The following is an 18920-nucleotide window of genomic DNA, read 5'->3' on the forward strand; positions in this document are numbered from 1 at the left end:
CACACCTGTGCAGGTTTGACATGACATGACAGGTAGCTGTCTTGTGGGTGGTGCTGAATCCTGTTAAATGACGTGAGGGTCTCATGCCTATACACAAGGGTGTGTCATTGCTGTTGCTTGACCATGCATTGGTTTCTGTGGTCAGTGAATGATAAAAACAAAATTTACCATCCATTGATGGATGGGAAATCCGCCATGAGGCATTTGTTTTTAGAAACTGCTGCTCACAACCAATGTTGCAATGGAGTGTCTCCATCTGCTGGTGGTATTGGAAAGGCATTAGTGCTATGACAGGGTCTGAAGAAGAAAAAGAAGAAGACGGAAAAAAATATATAGAAAAAGAAAAAGAGAGAGAGAGAGAGAGACTGACTTAGTGAGCGAGTGAGTGAGCGAGTGAGAGTGAGTGAGAGTGAATAAGTGAGTGAGTGATTGAGTGAGTGAGTGAGTGAGTGAGAACAAATGAGTTAAAGCAAGTGAGTGAGTGAGATCGAATGAATGAAAGTCTGAATGACAGAAAGAAAAAAGGATGAAGAAAGAAGCATGAAGAAAAAAAAATGTATATGGAGTTGCAGACATGAGTGCAATCTACAAAGCCGTTGAGGTTGATCCTCATGGGAGGATTATTGCACCAGGACCCTTAGCACTTTTAAAATGCCATTCAATGCCACTTCTAGGGCTAGATGTAAACTGCAGATGACCATGTTGTGGTAGTTACCATGGATACCCAAGTGATGTGTGAGCTAACACATAGGCCCAACAGATTCCAAGAAGGCCAGAATCACCAGCGGCACCACCATCGGTTGTCAGGTTACCCGGATTCAGCAAATACCAGAGTCCAAAATGATGCAGGTTTATACTGTTAATTTTCAGTTTATGGTTACAGTTGGTGTTATTCCATGTCGGAAGGGACGCAGCTACAGCCAGTGGGGTAACTAGAGACAGGCAGGCAGCTATGTGCAACAAAGGTAGGCGTGTTGTTTTCATATGCAGATCTGAAATATTGTCTTATATGCAAGAGGAGGAGTGATGGGGGTTCAGGCAAAAGCCAGGCTATGGATTGCATTGCTAAATGCTCCATCAGAGTGCAATGGTCGCCTGTCCTTTTTTTAAGTGATGATGTGGGTTTAGCCTGTGCTGTATGTATGTATGGGTGGCTGACTGCCACCCACCCAGAGAGTGTATGGGAGGCTGGTTGGCTGCCAGCCTTCCTTCCATTCCTATGAGTAATGTGAGTGCTCATGAAGGGGACATGGTTGGGTCCACCCCTTTCCCGGTTATCCCCTCTAGGCCTTTTGGCTTAGATCAAGTGTAAAAAAAAAAGAAAGGATCTTGCGACAGATCGCATCCTGAGGCACGTTTTTTTTTGTGTGAATACTTGCACTTGGGTGACCTGTGAGCACATACTGATACATACGTTCCCTATCTGGGGACCATAAATTAAATGGATTTTTGAGAAAGGGAGCTGATTTGGAAGCTTGCTTCCGTCGCCCTATGCATTGACCCTATGTGGCAGTATCTTCGGGTAGTGAACAGTGCACCACCCCATTCCAGTGTTAAACAAGAAAGATTCTCATTTAATCCTCCGTGGGTGAGAATTTGAGTTTGAGAATTGGAGACCAAAATGATGAGTTGCACTGACTGGTTTATGAACGTCTATTCATTTAGCGTTTTAATGACCATGTTTGCACACTGATTGGTGTAAAAAAATAAAATAAAACTAAATAATAATAATCTAGCACACCTGTGCAGGTTTGACATGACATGACAGGTAGCTGTCTTGTGGGTGGTGCTGAATCCTGTAAAATGACGTGAGGGTCTCATGCCTATACACAAGGGTGTGTCATTGCTGTTGCTTGACCATGCATTGGTTTCTGTGGTCAGTGAATGATAAAAACAAAATTTACCATCCTTTGATGGATGGGAAATCCGCCATGAGGCATTTGTTTTTAGAAACTGCTGCTCACAACCAATGTTGCAATGGAGTGTCTCCATCTGCTGGTGGTATTGGAAAGGCATTAGTGCTATGACAGGGTCTGAAGAAGAAGAAGAAGACGGAAAAAAATATATAGAAAAAGAAAAAGAGAGAGAGAGAGACTGACTTAGTGAGCGAGTGAGTGAGAGAGGGAGAGTGAGTGAGAGTGAATAAGTGAGTGAGTGATTGAGTGAGTGAGTGAGAACAAATGAGTTAAAGCAAGTGAGTGAGTGAGATCGAATGAATGAAAGTCTGAATGACAGAAAGAAAAAAGGATGAAGAAAGAAGCATGAAGAAAAAAAAATGTATATGGAGTTGCAGACATGAGTGCAATCTACAAAGCCGTTGAGGCTGATCCTCATGGGAGGATTATTGCACCAGGACCCTTAGCACTTTTAAAATGCCATTCAATGCCACTTCTAGGGCTAGATGTAAACTGCAGATGACCATGTTGTGGTAGTTACCATGGATACCCAAGTGATGTGTGAGCTAACACATAGGCCCAACAGATTCCAAGAAGGCCAGAATCACCAGCGGCACCACCATCGGTTGTCAGGTTACCCGGATTCAGCAAATACCAGAGTCCAAAATGATGCAGGTTTATACTGTTAATTTTCAGTTTATCGTTACAGTTGGTGTTATTCCATGTCGGAAGGGACGCAGCTACAGCCAGTGGGGTAACTAGAGACAGGCAGGCAGCTATGTGCAAAAAAGGTAGGCGTGTTGTTTTCATATGCAGATCTGAAATATTGTCTTATATGCAAGAGGAGGAGTGATGGGGGTTCAGGCAAAAGCCAGGCTATGGATTGCATTGCTAAATGCTCCATCAGAGTGCAATGGTCGCCTGTCCTTTTTTTAAGTGATGATGTGGGTTTAGCCTGTGCTGTATGTATGTATGGGTGGCTGACTGCCACCCACCCAGAGAGTGTATGGGAGGCTGGTTGGCTGCCAGCCTTCCTTCCATTCCTATGAGTAATGTGAGTGCTCATGAAGGGGACATGGTTGGGTCCACCCCTTTCCCGGTTATCCCCTCTAGGCCTTTTGGCTTAGATCAAGTGTAAAAAAAAAAGAAAGGATCTTGCGACAGATCGCATCCTGAGGCATGTTTTTTTTGTGTGAATACTTGCACTTGGGTGACCTGTGAGCACATACTGATACATACGTTCCCTATCTGGGGACCATAAATTAAATGGAATTTTGAGAAAGGGAGCTGATTTGGAAGCTTGCTTCCGTCGCCCTATGCATTGACCCTATGTGGCAGTTTCTTCGGGTAGTGAACAGTGCACCACCCCATTCCAGTGTTAAACAAGAAAGATTCTCATTTAATCCTCCGTGGGTGAGAATTTGAGTTTGAGAATTGGAGACCAAAATGATGAGTTGCACTGACTGGTTTATGAACGTCTATTCATTTAGCGTTTTAATGACCATGTTTGCACACTGATTGGTGTAAAAAAATAAAATAAAACTAAATAATAATAATCTAGCACACCTGTGCAGGTTTGACATGACATGACAGGTAGCTGTCTTGTGGGTGGTGCTGAATCCTGTTAAATGACGTGAGGGTCTCATGCCTATACACAAGGGTGTGTCATTGCTGTTGCTTGACCATGCATTGGTTTCTGTGGTCAGTGAATGATAAAAACAAAATTTACCATCCATTGATGGATGGGAAATCCGCCATGAGGCATTTGTTTTTAGAAACTGCTGCTCACAACCAATGTTGCAATGGAGTGTCTCCATCTGCTGGTGGTATTGGAAAGGCATTAGTGCTATGACAGGGTCTGAAGAAGAAGAAGACGGAAAAAAATGTATATAAAAAGAAAAAGAGAGAGAGAGAGAGAGAGACTGACTTAGTGAGCGAGTGAGTGAGAGAGTGAGAGTGAGTGAGAGTGAATAAGTGAGTGAGTGAGTGAGTGAGTGAGAACAAATGAGTTAAAGCAAGTGAGTGAGTGAGATCGAATGAATGAAAGTCTGAATGACAGAAAGAAAAAAGGATGAAGAAAGAAGCATGAAGAAAAAAAATGTATATGGAGTTGCAGACATGAGTGCAATCTACAAAGCCGTTGAGGCTGATCCTCATGGGAGGATTATTGCACCAGGACCCTTAGCACTTTTAAAATGCCATTCAATGCCACTTCTAGGGCTAGATGTAAACTGCAGATGACCATGTTGTGGTAGTTACCATGGATACCCAAGTGATGTGTGAGCTAACACATAGGCCCAACAGATTCCAAGAAGGCCAGAATCACCAGCGGCACCACCATCGGTTGTCAGGTTACCCGGATTCAGCAAATACCAGAGTCCAAAATGATGCAGGTTTATACTGTTAATTTTCAGTTTATCGTTACAGTTGGTGTTATTCCATGTCGGAAGGGACGCAGCTACAGCCAGTGGGGTAACTAGAGACAGGCAGGCAGCTATGTGCAAAAAAAGGTAGGCGTGTTGTTTTCATATGCAGATCTGAAATATTGTCTTATATGCAAGAGGAGGAGTGATGGGGGTTCAGGCAAAAGCCAGGCTATGGATTGCATTGCTAAATGCTCCATCAGAGTGCAATGGTCGCCTGTCCTTTTTTTAAGTGATGATGTGGGTTTAGCCTGTGCTGTATGTATGTATGGGTGGCTGACTGCCACCCACCCAGAGAGTGTATGGGAGGCTGGTTGGCTGCCAGCCTTCCTTCCATTCCTATGAGTAATGTGAGTGCTCATGAAGGGGACATGGTTGGGTCCACCCCTTTCCCGGTTATCCCCTCTAGGCCTTTTGGCTTAGATCAAGTGTAAAAAAAAAAGAAAGGATCTTGCGACAGATCGCATCCTGAGGCACGTTTTTTTTGGTGTGAATACTTGCACTTGGGTGACCTGTGAGCACATACTGATACATACGTTCCCTATCTGGGGACCATAAATTAAATGGAATTTTGAGAAAGGGAGCTGATTTGGAAGCTTGCTTCCATCGCCCTATGCATTGACCCTATGTGGCAGTATCTTCGGGTAGTGAACAGTGCACCACCCCATTCCAGTGTTAAACAAGAAAGATTCTCATTTAATCCTCCGTGGGTGAGAATTTGAGTTTGAGAATTGGAGACCAAAATGATGAGTTGCACTGACTGGTTTATGAACGTCTATTCATTTAGCGTTTTAATGACCATGTTTGCACACTGATTGGTGTAAAAAAATAAAATTAAAATAAATAATAATAATCTAGCACACCTGTGCAGGTTTGACATGACATGACAGGTAGCTGTCTTGTGGGTGGTGCTGAATCCTGTTAAATGACGTGAGGGTCTCATGCCTATACACAAGGGTGTGTCATTGCTGTTGCTTGACCATGCATTGGTTTCTGTGGTCAGTGAATGATAAAAACAAAATTTACCATCCATTGATGGATGGGAAATCCGCCATGAGGCATTTGTTTTTAGAAACTGCTGCTCACAACCAATGTTGCAATGGAGTGTCTCCATCTGCTGGTGGTATTGGAAAGGCATTAGTGCTATGACAGGGTCTGAAGAAGAAGAAGAAGAAGAAGAAGAAGACGGAAAAAAATATATATAAAAAGAAAAAGAGAGAGAGAGAGAGACTGACTTAGTGAGCGAGTGAGTGAGAGAGTGAGAATGAGTGAGAGTGAATAAGTGAGTGAGTGATTGAGTGAGTGAGTGAGAACAAATGAGTTAAAGCAAGTGAGTGAGTGAGATCGAATGAATGAAAGTCTGAATGACAGAAAAAAAAGGATGAAGAAAGAAGCATGAAGAAAAAAAAATGTATATGGAGTTGCAGACATGAGTGCAATCTACAAAGTCGTTGAGGCTGATCCTCATGGGAGGATTATTGCACCAGGGCCCTTAGCACTTTTAAAATGCCATTCAATGCCACTTCTAGGGCTAGATGTAAACTGCAGATGACCATGTTGTGGTAGTTACCATGGATACCCAAGTGATGTGTGAGCTAACACATAGGCCCAACAGATTCCAAGAAGGCCAGAATCACCAGCGGCACCACCATCGGTTGTCAGGTTACCCGGATTCAGCAAATACCAGAGTCCAAAATGATTCAGGTTCATACTGTTAATTTTCAGTTTATCGTTACAGTTGGTGTTATTCCATGTCGGAAGGGACGCAGCTACAGCCAGTGGGGTAACTAGAGACAGGCAGGCAGCTATGTGCAACAAAGGTAGGCGTGTTGTTTTCATATGCAGATCTGAAATATTGTCTTATATGCAAGAGGAGGAGTGATGGGGGTTCAGGCAAAAGCCAGGCTATGGATTGCATTGCTAAATGCTCCATCAGAGTGCAATGGTCGCCTGTCCTTTTTTTAAGGGATGATGTGGGTTTAGCCTGTGCTGTATGTATGTATGGGTGGCTGACTGCCACCCACCCAGAGAGTGTATGGGAGGCTGGTTGGCTGCCAGCCTTCCTTCCATTCCTATGAGTAATGTGAGTGCTCATGAAGGGGACATGGTTGGGTCCACCCCTTTCCCGGTTATCCCCTCTAGGCCTTTTGGCTTAGATCAAGTGTAAAAAAAAGAAAGGATCTTGCGACAGATCGCATCCTGAGGCACATTTTTTTTTGTGTGAATGCTTGCACTTGGGTGACTTGTGAGCACATACTGATACATACGTTCCCTATCTGGGGACCATAAATTAAATGGATTTTTGAGAAAGGGAGCTGATTTGGAAGCTTGCTTCCGTCGCCCTATGCATTGACCCTATGTGGCAGTATCTTCGGGTAGTGAACAGTGCACCACCCCATTCCAGTGTTAAACAAGAAAGATTCTCATTTAATCCTCCGTGGGTGAGAATTTGAGTTTGAGAATTGGAGACCAAAATGATGAGTTGCACTGACTGGTTTATGAACGTCTATTCATTTAGCGTTTTAATGACCATGTTTGCACACTGATTGGTGTAAAAAAATAAAATAAAACTAAATAATAATAATCTAGCACACCTGTGCAGGTTTGACATGACATGACAGGTAGCTGTCTTGTGGGTGGTGCTGAATCCTGTTAAATGACGTGAGGGTCTCATGCCTATACACAAGGGTGTGTCATTGCTGTTGCTTGACCATGCATTGGTTTCTGTGGTCAGTGAATGATAAAAACAAAATTTACCATCCTTTGATGGATGGGAAATCCGCCATGAGGCATTTGTTTTTAGAAACTGCTGCTCACAACCAATGTTGCAATGGAGTGTCTCCATCTGCTGGTGGTATTGGAAAGGCATTAGTGCTATGACAGGGTCTGAAGAAGAAGAAGACGGAAAAAAATATATAGAAAAAGAAAAAGAGAGAGAGAGAGAGACTGACTTAGTGAGCGAGTGAGTGAGAGAGGGAGAGTGAGTGAGAGTGAATAAGTGAGTGAGTGATTGAGTGAGTGAGTGAGAACAAATGAGTTAAAGCAAGTGAGTGAGTGAGATCGAATGAATGAAAGTCTGAATGACAGAAAGAAAAAAGGATGAAGAAAGAAGCATGAAGAAAAAAAAATGTATATGGAGTTGCAGACATGAGTGCAATCTACAAAGCCGTTGAGGCTGATCCTCATGGGAGGATTATTGCACCAGGACCCTTAGCACTTTTAAAATGCCATTCAATGCCACTTCTAGGGCTAGATGTAAACTGCAGATGACCATGTTGTGGTAGTTACCATGGATACCCAAGTGATGTGTGAGCTAACACATAGGCCCAACAGATTCCAAGAAGGCCAGAATCACCAGCGGCACCACCATCGGTTGTCAGGTTACCCGGATTCAGCAAATACCAGAGTCCAAAATGATGCAGGTTTATACTGTTAATTTTCAGTTTATCGTTACAGTTGGTGTTATTCCATGTCGGAAGGGACGCAGCTACAGCCAGTGGGGTAACTAGAGACAGGCAGGCAGCTATGTGCAAAAAAGGTAGGCGTGTTGTTTTCATAAGCAGATCTGAAATATTGTCTTATATGCAAGAGGAGGAGTGATGGGGGTTCAGGCAAAAGCCAGGCTCTGGATTGCATTGCTAAATGCTCCATCAGAGTGCAATGGTCGCCTGTCCTTTTTTTAAGTGATGATGTGGGTTTAGCCTGTGCTGTATGTATGTATGGGTGGCTGACTGCCACCCACCCAGAGAGTGTATGGGAGGCTGGTTGGCTGCCAGCCTTCCTTCCATTCCTATGAGTAATGTGAGTGCTCATGAAGGGGACATGGTTGGGTCCACCCCTTTCCCGGTTATCCCCTCTAGGCCTTTTGGCTTAGATCAAGTGTAAAAAAAAAAGAAAGGATCTTGCGACAAATCGCATCCTGAGGCACGTTTTTTTTTTGTGTGAATACTTGCACTTGGGTGACCTGTGAGCACATACTGATACATACGTTCCCTATCTGGGGACCATAAATTAAATGGAATTTTGAGAAAGGGAGCTGTTTGGAAGCTTGCTTCCGTCGCCCTATGCATTGACCCTATGTGGCAGTATCTTCGGGTAGTGAACAGTGCACCACCCCATTCCAGTGTTAAACAAGAAAGATTCTCATTTAATCCTCCGTGGGTGAGAATTTGAGTTTGAGAATTGGAGACCAAAATGATGAGTTGCACTGACTGGTTTATGAACGTCTATTCATTTAGCGTTTTAATGACCATGTTTGCACACTGATTGGTGTAAAAAAATAAAATAAAACTAAATAATAATAATCTAGCACACCTGTGCAGGTTTGACATGACATGACAGGTAGCTGTCTTGTGGGTGGTGCTGAATCCTGTTAAATGACGTGAGGGTCTCATGCCTATACACAACGGTGTGTCATTGCTGTTGCTTGACCATGCATTGGTTTCTGTGGTCAGTGAATGATAAAAACAAAATTTACCATTCATTGATGGATGGGAAATCCGCCATGAGGCATTTGTTTTTAGAAACTGCTGCTCACAACCAATGTTGCAATGGAGTGTCTCCATCTGCTGGTGGTATTGGAAAGGCATTAGTGCTATGACAGGGTCTGAAGAAGAAGAAGAAGACGGAAAAAAATGTATATAAAAAGAAAAAGAGAGAGAGAGAGAGAGAGAGACTGACTTAGTGAGCGAGTGAGTGAGAGAGGGAGAGTCAGTGAGAGTGAATAAGTGAGTGAGTGAGTGAGTGAGTGAGTGAGTGAGAACAAATGAGTTAAAGCAAGTGAGTGAGTGAGATCGAATGAATGAAAGTCTGAATGACAGAAAGAAAAAAGGATGAAGAAAGAAGCATGAAGAAAAAAAAATGTATATGGAGTTGCAGACATGAGTGCAATCTACAAAGCCGTTGAGGCTGATCCTCATGGGAGGATTATTGCACCAGGACCCTTAGCACTTTTAAAATGCCATTCAATGCCACTTCTAGGGCTAGATGTAAACTGCAGATGACCATGTTGTGGTAGTTACCATGGATACCCAAGTGATGTGTGAGCTAACACATAGGCCCAACAGATTCCAAGAAGGCCAGAATCACCAGCGGCACCACCATCGGTTGTCAGGTTACCCGGATTCAGCAAATACCAGAGTCCAAAATGATGCAGGTTTATACTGTTAATTTTCAGTTTATCGTTACAGTTGGTGTTATTCCATGTCGGAAGGGACGCAGCTACAGCCAGTGGGGTAACTAGAGACAGGCAGGCAGCTATGTGCAACAAAGGTAGGCGTGTTGTTTTCATATGCAGATCTGAAATATTGTCTTATATGCAAGAGGAGGAGTGATGGGGGTTCAGGCAAAAGCCAGGCTATGTATTGCATTGCTAAATGCTCCATCAGAGTGCAATGGTCGCCTGTCCTTTTTTTAAGTGATGATGTGGGTTTAGCCTGTGCTGTATGTATGTATGGGTGGCTGACTGCCACCCACCCAGAGAGTGTATGGGAGGCTGGTTGGCTGCCAGCCTTCCTTCCATTCCTATGAGTAATGTGAGTGCTCATGAAGGGGACATGGTTGGGTCCACCCCTTTCCCGGTTATCCCCTCTAGGCCTTTTGGCTTAGATCAAGTGTAAAAAAAAGAAAGGATCTTGCGACAGATCGCATCCTGAAGCAAGTTTTTTTTTGTGTGAATACTTGCACTTGGGTGACTTGTGAACACATACTGATACATACGTTCCCTATCTGGGGACCATAAATTAAATGGATTTTTGAGAAAGGGAGCTGATTTGGAAGCTTGCTTCCGTCGCCCTATGCATTGACCCTATGTGGTAGTATCTTCGGGTAGTGAACAGTGCACCACCCCATTCCAGTGTTAAACAAGAAAGATTCTCATTTAATCCTCCGTGGGTGAGAATTTGAGTTTGAGAATTGGAGACCAAAATGATGAGTTGCACTGACTGGTTTATGAACGTCTATTCATTTAGCGTTTTAATGACCATGTTTGCACACTGATTGGTGTAAAAAAATAAAATAAAACTAAATAATAATAATCTAGCACACCTGTGCAGGTTTGACATGACATGACAGGTAGCTGTCTTGTGGGTGGTGCTGAATCCTGTTAAATGACGTGAGGGTCTCATGCCTATACACAAGGGTGTGTCATTGCTGTTGCTTGACCATGCATTGGTTTCTGTGGTCAGTGAATGATAAAAACTAAATTTACCATCCATTGATGCATGGGAAATCCGCCATGAGGCATTTGTTTTTAGAAACTGCTGCTCACAACCAATGTTGCAATGGAGTGTCTCCATCTGCTGGTGGTATTGGAAAGGCATTAGTGCTATGACAGGGTCTGAAGAAGAAGAAGTAGAAGAAGAAGACGGAAAAAAATATATATAAAAAGAAAAAGAGAGAGAGAGAGACTGACTTAGTGAGCGAGTGAGTGAGAGAGTGAGAGTGAGTGAGAGTGAATAAGTGAGTGAGTGATTGAGTGAGTGAGTGAGTGAGTGAGAACAAATGAGTTAAAGCAAGTGAGTGAGTGAGATCGAATGAATGAAAGTCTGAATGACAGAAAGAAAAAAGGATGAAGAAAGAAGCATGAAGAAAAAAAATGTATATGGAGTTGCAGACATGAGTGCAATCTACAAAGCCGTTGAGGCTGATCCTCATGGGAGGATTATTGCACCAGGACCCTTAGCACTTTTTAAATGCCATTCAATGCCACTTCTAGGGCTAGATGTAAACTGCAGATGACCATGTTGTGGTAGTTACCATGGATACCCAAGTGATGTGTGAGCTAACACATAGGCCCAACAGATTCCAAGAAGGCCAGAATCACCAGCGGCACCACCATCGGTTGTCAGGTTACCCGGATTCAGCAAATACCAGAGTCCAAAATGATGCAGGTTTATACTGTTAATTTTCAGTTTATCGTTACAGTTGGTGTTATTCCATGTCGGAAGGGACGCAGCTACAGCCAGTGGGGTAACTAGAGACAGGCAGGCAGCTATGTGCAACAAAGGTAGGCGTGTTGTTTTCATATGCAGATCTGAAATATTGTCTTATATGCAAGAGGAGGAGTGATGGGGGTTCAGGCAAAAGCCAGGCTATGGATTGCATTGCTAAATGCTCCATCAGATTGCAATGGTCGCCTGTCCTTTTTTTAAGTGATGATGTGGGTTTAGCCTGTGCTGTATGTATGTATGGGTGGCTGACTGCCCCCACCCAGAGAGTGTATGGGAGGCTGGTTGGCTGCCAGATTTCCTTCCATTCCTATGAGTAATGTGAGTGCTCATGAAGGGGACATGGTTGGGTCCACCCCTTTCCCGGTTATCCCCTCTAGGCCTTTTGGCTTAGATCAAGCGTAAAAAAAAGAAAGGATCTTGCGACAGATTGCATCCTGAGGCACTTTTTTTTTTGTGTGAATACTTGCACTTGGGTGACTTGGGAGCACATACTGATACATACGTTCCCTATCTGGGGACCATAAATTAAATGGATTTTTGAGAAAGGGAGCTGATTTGGAAGCTTGCTTCCGTCGCCCTATGCATTGACCCTATGTGGTAGTATCTTCGGGTAGTGAACAGTGCACCACCCCATTCCAGTGTTAAACAAGAAAGATTCTCATTTAATCCTCCGTGGGTGAGATTTTGAGTTTGAGAATTGGAGACCAAAATGATGAGTTGCACTGACTGGTTTATGAACGTCTATTCATTTAGCGTTTTAATGACCATGTTTGCACACTGATTGGTGTAAAAAAATAAAATAAAACTAAATAATAATAATCTAGCACACCTGTGCAGGTTTGACATGACATGACAGGTAGCTGTCTTGTGGGTGGTGCTGAATCCTGTTAAATGACGTGAGGGTCTCATGCCTATACACAAGGGTGTGTCATTGCTGTTGCTTGACCATGCATTGGTTTCTGTGGTCAGTGAATGATAAAAACTAAATTTACCATCCATTGATGCATGGGAAATCCGCCATGAGGCATTTGTTTTTAGAAACTGCTGCTCACAACCAATGTTGCAATGGAGTGTCTCCATCTGCTGGTGGTATTGGAAAGGCATTAGTGCTATGACAGGGTCTGAAGAAGAAGAAGTAGAAGAAGAAGACGGAAAAAAATATATATAAAAAGAAAAAGAGAGAGAGAGAGACTGACTTAGTGAGCGAGTGAGTGAGAGAGTGAGAGTGAGTGAGAGTGAATAAGTGAGTGAGTGATTGAGTGAGTGAGTGAGTGAGTGAGAACAAATGAGTTAAAGCAAGTGAGTGAGTGAGATCGAATGAATGAAAGTCTGAATGACAGAAAGAAAAAAGGATGAAGAAAGAAGCATGAAGAAAAAAAATGTATATGGAGTTGCAGACATGAGTGCAATCTACAAAGCCGTTGAGGCTGATCCTCATGGGAGGATTATTGCACCAGGACCCTTAGCACTTTTTAAATGCCATTCAATGCCACTTCTAGGGCTAGATGTAAACTGCAGATGACCATGTTGTGGTAGTTACCATGGATACCCAAGTGATGTGTGAGCTAACACATAGGCCCAACAGATTGCAAGAAGGCCAGAATCACCAGCGGCACCACCATCGGTTGTCAGGTTACCCGGATTCAGCAAATACCAGAGTCCAAAATGATGCAGGTTTATACTGTTAATTTTCAGTTTATCGTTACAGTTGGTGTTATTCCATGTCGGAAGGGACGCAGCTACAGCCAGTGGGGTAACTAGAGACAGGCAGGCAGCTATGTGCAACAAAGGTAGGCGTGTTGTTTTCATATGCAGATCTGAAATATTGTCTTATATGCAAGAGGAGGAGTGATGGGGGTTCAGGCAAAAGCCAGGCTATGGATTGCATTGCTAAATGCTCCATCAGATTGCAATGGTCGCCTGTCCTTTTTTTAAGTGATGATGTGGGTTTAGCCTGTGCTGTATGTATGTATGGGTGGCTGACTGCCCCCACCCAGAGAGTGTATGGGAGGCTGGTTGGCTGCCAGATTTCCTTCCATTCCTATGAGTAATGTGAGTGCTCATGAAGGGGACATGGTTGGGTCCACCCCTTTCCCGGTTATCCCCTCTAGGCCTTTTGGCTTAGATCAAGCGTAAAAAAAAGAAAGGATCTTGCGACAGATTGCATCCTGAGGCACTTTTTTTTTTGTGTGAATACTTGCACTTGGGTGACTTGGGAGCACATACTGATACATACGTTCCCTATCTGGGGACCATAAATTAAATGGATTTTTGAGAAAGGGAGCTGATTTGGAAGCTTGCTTCCGTCGCCCTATGCTTTGACCCTATGTGGCAGTATCTTCTGGTAGTGAACAGTGCACCACCCCATTCCAGTGTTAAACAAGAAAGATTCTCATTTAACCCTCCGTGGGTGAGAATTTGAGTTTGAGAATTGGAGACCAAAATGATGAGTTGCACTGACTGGTTTATGAACGTCTATTCATTTAGCGTTTTAATGACCATGTTTGCACACTGATTGGTGTAAAAAAATAAAATAAAACTAAATAATAATAATCTAGCACACCTGTGCAGGTTTGACATGACATGACAGGTAGCTGTCTTGTGGGTGGTGCTGAATCCTGTTAAATGACGTGAGGGTCTCATGCCTATACACAAGGGTGTGTCATTGCTGTTGCTTGACCATGCATTGGTTTCTGTGGTCAGTGAATGATAAAAACAAAATTTACCATCCATTGATGGATGGGAAATCCGCCATGAGGCATTTGTTTTTAGAAACTGCTGCTCACAACCAATGTTGCAATGGAGTGTCTCCATCTGCTGGTGGTATTGGAAAGGCATTAGTGCTATGACAGGGTCTGAAGAAGAAGAAGAAGACAGAAAAAAATATATAGAAAAAGAGAGAGAGAGAGAGAGAGAGAGAGAGAGAGAGACTTAGTGAGCGAGTGAGTGAGAGAGTGAGAGTGAGAGTGAATAAGTGAGTGAGTGATTGAGTGAGTGAGTGAGTGAGAACAAATGAGTTAAAGCAAGTGAGTGAGATCGAATGAATGAAAGTCTGAATGACAGAAAGAAAAAAGGATGAAGAAAGAAGCATAAAGAAAAAAAAATGTATATGGAGTTGCAGACATGAGTGCAATCTACAAAGCCGTTGAGGCTGATCCTAATGGGAGGATTATTGCACCAGGACCCTTAGCACTTTTAAAATGCCATTCAATGCCACTTCTAGGGCTAGATGTAAACTGCAGATGACCATGTTGTGGTAGTTACCATGGATACCCAAGTGATGTGTGAGCTAACACATAGGCCCAACAGATTCCAAGAAGGCCAGAATCACCAGCGGCACCACCATCGGTTGTCAGGTTACCCGGATTCAGCAAATACCAGAGTCCAAAATGATGCAGGTTTATACTGTTAATTTTCAGTTTATCGTTACAGTTGGTGTTATTCCATGTCGGAAGGGACACAGCTACAGCCAGTGGGGTAACTAGAGACAGGCAGGCAGCTATGTGCAACAAAGGTAGGCGTGTTGTTTTCATATGCAGATCTGAAATATTGTCTTATATGCAAGAGGAGGAGTGATGGGGGTTCAGGCAAAAGCCAGGCTATGGATTGCATTGCTAAATGCTCCATCAGAGTGCAATGGTCGCCTGTCCTTTTTTTAAGTGATGATGTGGGTTTAGCCTGTGCTGTATGTATGTATGGGTGGCTGACTGCCACCCACCCAGAGAGTGTATGGGAGGCTGGTTGGCTGCCAGCCTTCCTTCCATTCCTATGAGTAATGTGAGTGCTCATGAAGGGGACATGGTTGGGTCCACCCTTTTCCCGGTTATCCCCTCTAGGCCTTTTGGCTTAGATCAAGTGTAAAAAAATGAAAGGATCTTGCGACAGATCGCATCCTGAGGCATGTTCTTTTTTTGTGTGAATACTTGCACTTGGGTGACTTGTGAGCACATACTGATACATACGTTCCCTATCTGGGGACCATAAATTAAATGGATTTTTGAGAAAGGGAGCTGATTTGGAAGCTTGCTTCCGTCGCCCTATGCATTGACCCGATGTGGCAGTATCTTCGGGTAGTGAACAGTGCACCACCCCATTCCAGTGTTAAACAAGAAAGATTCTCATTTAATCCTCCGTGGGTGAGAATTTGAGTTTGAGAATTGGAGACCAAAATGATGAGTTGCACTGACTGGTTTATGAACGTCTATTCATTTAGCGTTTTAATGACCATGTTTGCACACTGATTGGTGTAAAAAAATAAAATAAAACTAAATAATAATAATCTAGCACACCTGTGCAGGTTTGACATGACATGACAGGTAGCTGTCTTGTGGGTGGTGCTGAATCCTGTTAAATGACGTGAGGGTCTCATGCCTATACACAAGGGTGTGTCATTGCTGTTGCTTGACCATGCATTGGTTTCTGTGGTCAGTGAATGATAAAAACAAAATTTACCATCCATTGATGGATGGGAAATCCGCCATGAGGCATTTGTTTTTAGAAACTGCTGCTCACAACCAATGTTGCAATGGAGTGTCTCCATCTGCTGGTGGTATTGGAAAGGCATTAGTGCTATGACAGGGTCTGAAGAAGAAGAAGTAGAAGAAGAAGGCGGAAAAAAATATATATAAAAAGAAAAAGAGAGACAGAGAGACTGACTTAGTGAGCGAGTGAGTGAGAGAGTGAGAGTGAGTGAGAGTGAATAAGTGAGTGAGTGATTGAGTGAGTGAGTGAGTGAGTGAGAACAAATGAGTTAAAGCAAGTGAGTGAGTGAGATCGAATGAATGAAAGTCTGAATGACAAAAAGAAAAAAGGATGAAGAAAGAAGCATGAAGAAAAAAAATGTATATGGAGTTGCAGACATGAGTGCAATCTACAAAGCCGTTGAGGCTGATCCTCATGGGAGGATTATTGCACCAGGACCCTTAGCACTTTTTAAATGCCATTCAATGCCACTTCTAGGGCTAGATGTAAACTGCAGATGACCATGTTGTGGTAGTTACCATGGATACCCAAGTGATGTGTGAGCTAACACATAGGCCCAACAGATTGCAAGAAGGCCAGAATCACCAGCGGCACCACCATCGGTTGTCAGGTTACCCGGATTCAGCAAATACCAGAGTCCAAAATGATGCAGGTTTATACTGTTAATTTTCAGTTTATCGTTACAGTTGGTGTTATTCCATGTCGGAAGGGACGCAGCTACAGCCAGTGGGGTAACTAGAGACAGGCAGGCAGCTATGTGCAACAAAGGTAGGCGTGTTGTTTTCATATGCAGATCTGAAATATTGTCTTATATGCAATAGGAGGAGTGATGGGGGTTCAGGCAAAAGCCAGGCTATGGATTGCATTGCTAAATGCTCCATCAGAGTGCAATGGTCGCCTGTCCTTTTTTTAAGTGATGATGTGGGTTTAGCCTGTGCTGTATGTATGTATGGGTGGCTGACTGCCACCCACCCAGAGAGTGTATGGGAGGCTGGTTGGCTGCCAGCCTTCCTTCCATTCCTATGAGTAATGTGAGTGCTCATGAAGGGGACATGGTTGGGTCCACCCCTTTCCCGGTTATCCCCTCTAGGCCTTTTGGCTTAGATCAAGTGTAAAAAAAAGAAAGAATCTTGCGACAGATCGCATCCTGAGGCACGTTTTTTTTTTGTGTGAATACTTGCACTTGGGTGACTTGTGAGCACATACTGATACATACGTTCCCTATCTGGGGACCATAAATTAAATAGATTTTTGAGAAAGGGAGCTGATTTTGAAGCTTGCTTCCGTCGCCCTATGCATTGACCCTATGTGGCAGTATCTTCGGGTAGTGAACAGTGCACCACCCCATTCCAGTGTTAAACAAGAAAGATTCTCATTTAATCCTCCGTGGGTGAGAATTTGAGTTTGAGAATTGGAGACCAAAATGATGAGTTGCACTGACTGGTTTATGAACGTCTATTCTTTTAGCGTTTTAATGACCATGTTTGCACACTGATTGGTGTAAAAAAATAAAATAAAACTAAATAATAATAATCTAGCACACCTGTGCAGGTTTGACATGACATGACAGGTAGCTGTCTTGTGGGTGGTGCTGAATCCTGTTAAATGACGTGAGGGTCTCATGCCTATACACAAGGGTGTGTCATTGCTGTTGCTTGACCATGCATTGGTTTCTGTGGTCAGTGAATGATAAAAACAAAATTTACCATCCATTGATGGATGGGAAATCCGCCATGAGGCATTTGTTTTTAGAAACTGCTGCTCACAACCAATGTTGCAATGGAGTGTCTCCATCTGCTGGTGGTATTGGAAAGGCATTAGTGCTATGACAGGGTCTGAAGAAGAAGAAGTAGAAGAAGAAGACGGAAAAAAATATATATAAAAAGAAAAAGAGAGAGAGAGAGACTGACTTAGTGAGCGAGAGAGTGAGAGAGTGAGAGTGAGTGAGAGTGAATAAGTGAGTGAGTGATTGAGTGAGTGAGTGAGTGAGAACAAATGAGTTAAAGCAAGTGAGTGAGTGAGATCGAATGAATGAAAGTCTGAATGACAGAAAGAAAAAAGGATGAAGAAAGAAGCATGAAGAAAAAAAATGTATATGGAGTTGCAGACATGAGTGCAATCTACAAAGCCGTTGAGGCTGATCCTCATGGGAGGATTATTGCACCAGGACCCTTAGCACTTTTTAAATGCCATTCAATGCCACTTCTAGGGCTAGATGTAAACTGCAGATGACCATGTTGTGGTAGTTACCATGGATACCCAAGTGATGTGTGAGCTAACACATAGGCCCAACAGATTGCAAGAAGGCCAGAATCACCAGCGGCACCACCATCGGTTGTCAGGTTACCCGGATTCAGCAAATACCAGAGTCCAAAATGATGCAGGTTTATACTGTTAATTTTCAGTTTATCGTTACAGTTGGTGTTATTCCATGTCGGAAGGGACGCAGCTACAGCCAGTGGGGTAACTAGAGACAGGCAGGCAGCTATGTGCAAAAAAGGTAGGCGTGTTGTTTTCATATGCAGATCTGAAATATTGTCTTATATGCAAGAGGAGGAGTGATGGGGGTTCAGGCAAAAGCCAGGCTATGGATTGCATTGCTAAATGCTCCATCAGATTGCAATGGTCGCCTGTCCTTTTTTTAAGTGATGATGTGGGTTTAGCCTGTGCTGTATGTATGTATGGGTGGCTGACTGCCCCCACCCAGAGAGTGTATGGGAGGCTGGTTGGCTGCCAGATTTCCTTCCATTCCTATGAGTAATGTGAGTGCTCATGAAGGGGACATGGTTGGGTCCACCCCTTTCCCGGTTATCCCCTCTAGGCCTTTTGGCTTAGATCAAGCGTAAAAAAAAGAAAGGATCTTGCGACAGATTGCATCCTGAGGCACTTTTTTTTTTGTGTGAATACTTGCACTTGGGTGACTTGGGAGCACATACTGATACATACGTTCCCTATCTGGGGACCATAAATTAAATGGATTTTTGAGAAAGGGAGCTGATTTGGAAGCTTGCTTCCGTCGCCCTATGCTTTGACCCTATGTGGCAGTATCTTCTGGTAGTGAACAGTGCACCACCCCATTCCAGTGTTAAACAAGAAAGATTCTCATTTAACCCTCCGTGGGTGAGAATTTGAGTTTGAGAATTGGAGACCAAAATGATGAGTTGCACTGA

The 18920-nt window shown here is 43.4% G+C and overlaps 11 pseudogenes; all 11 read left to right on the forward strand.

Moving 5' to 3' along the window:
* The first annotated feature begins 1276 nt into the window (after nt 1-1276).
* Nucleotides 1277-1543, forward strand: LOC130289870 (U2 spliceosomal RNA; annotated as a pseudogene).
* Nucleotides 1544-2997: 1454 nt separating this feature from the next.
* LOC130289928 (U2 spliceosomal RNA) lies at nt 2998-3263 on the forward strand (annotated as a pseudogene).
* A 1453-nt stretch (nt 3264-4716) lies between these two features.
* Nucleotides 4717-4983, forward strand: LOC130289916 (U2 spliceosomal RNA; annotated as a pseudogene).
* Nucleotides 4984-6449: 1466 nt separating this feature from the next.
* LOC130289863 (U2 spliceosomal RNA) lies at nt 6450-6714 on the forward strand (annotated as a pseudogene).
* Nucleotides 6715-8167: 1453 nt separating this feature from the next.
* Nucleotides 8168-8434, forward strand: LOC130289954 (U2 spliceosomal RNA; annotated as a pseudogene).
* A 1466-nt stretch (nt 8435-9900) lies between these two features.
* On the forward strand, nt 9901-10165 carry LOC130289919 (U2 spliceosomal RNA; annotated as a pseudogene).
* A 1469-nt stretch (nt 10166-11634) lies between these two features.
* LOC130289962 (U2 spliceosomal RNA) lies at nt 11635-11899 on the forward strand (annotated as a pseudogene).
* Nucleotides 11900-13368: 1469 nt separating this feature from the next.
* On the forward strand, nt 13369-13633 carry LOC130289971 (U2 spliceosomal RNA; annotated as a pseudogene).
* A 1460-nt stretch (nt 13634-15093) lies between these two features.
* Nucleotides 15094-15359, forward strand: LOC130288780 (U2 spliceosomal RNA; annotated as a pseudogene).
* A 1470-nt stretch (nt 15360-16829) lies between these two features.
* On the forward strand, nt 16830-17095 carry LOC130289763 (U2 spliceosomal RNA; annotated as a pseudogene).
* A 1465-nt stretch (nt 17096-18560) lies between these two features.
* On the forward strand, nt 18561-18825 carry LOC130289973 (U2 spliceosomal RNA; annotated as a pseudogene).
* The last annotated feature ends 95 nt before the right edge of the window (nt 18826-18920 follow it).

This window comes from Hyla sarda, chromosome 8 (assembly GCF_029499605.1).
Source record: "Hyla sarda isolate aHylSar1 chromosome 8, aHylSar1.hap1, whole genome shotgun sequence".
In the NCBI taxonomy this organism is placed as follows: Eukaryota; Metazoa; Chordata; class Amphibia; order Anura; family Hylidae; genus Hyla; species Hyla sarda.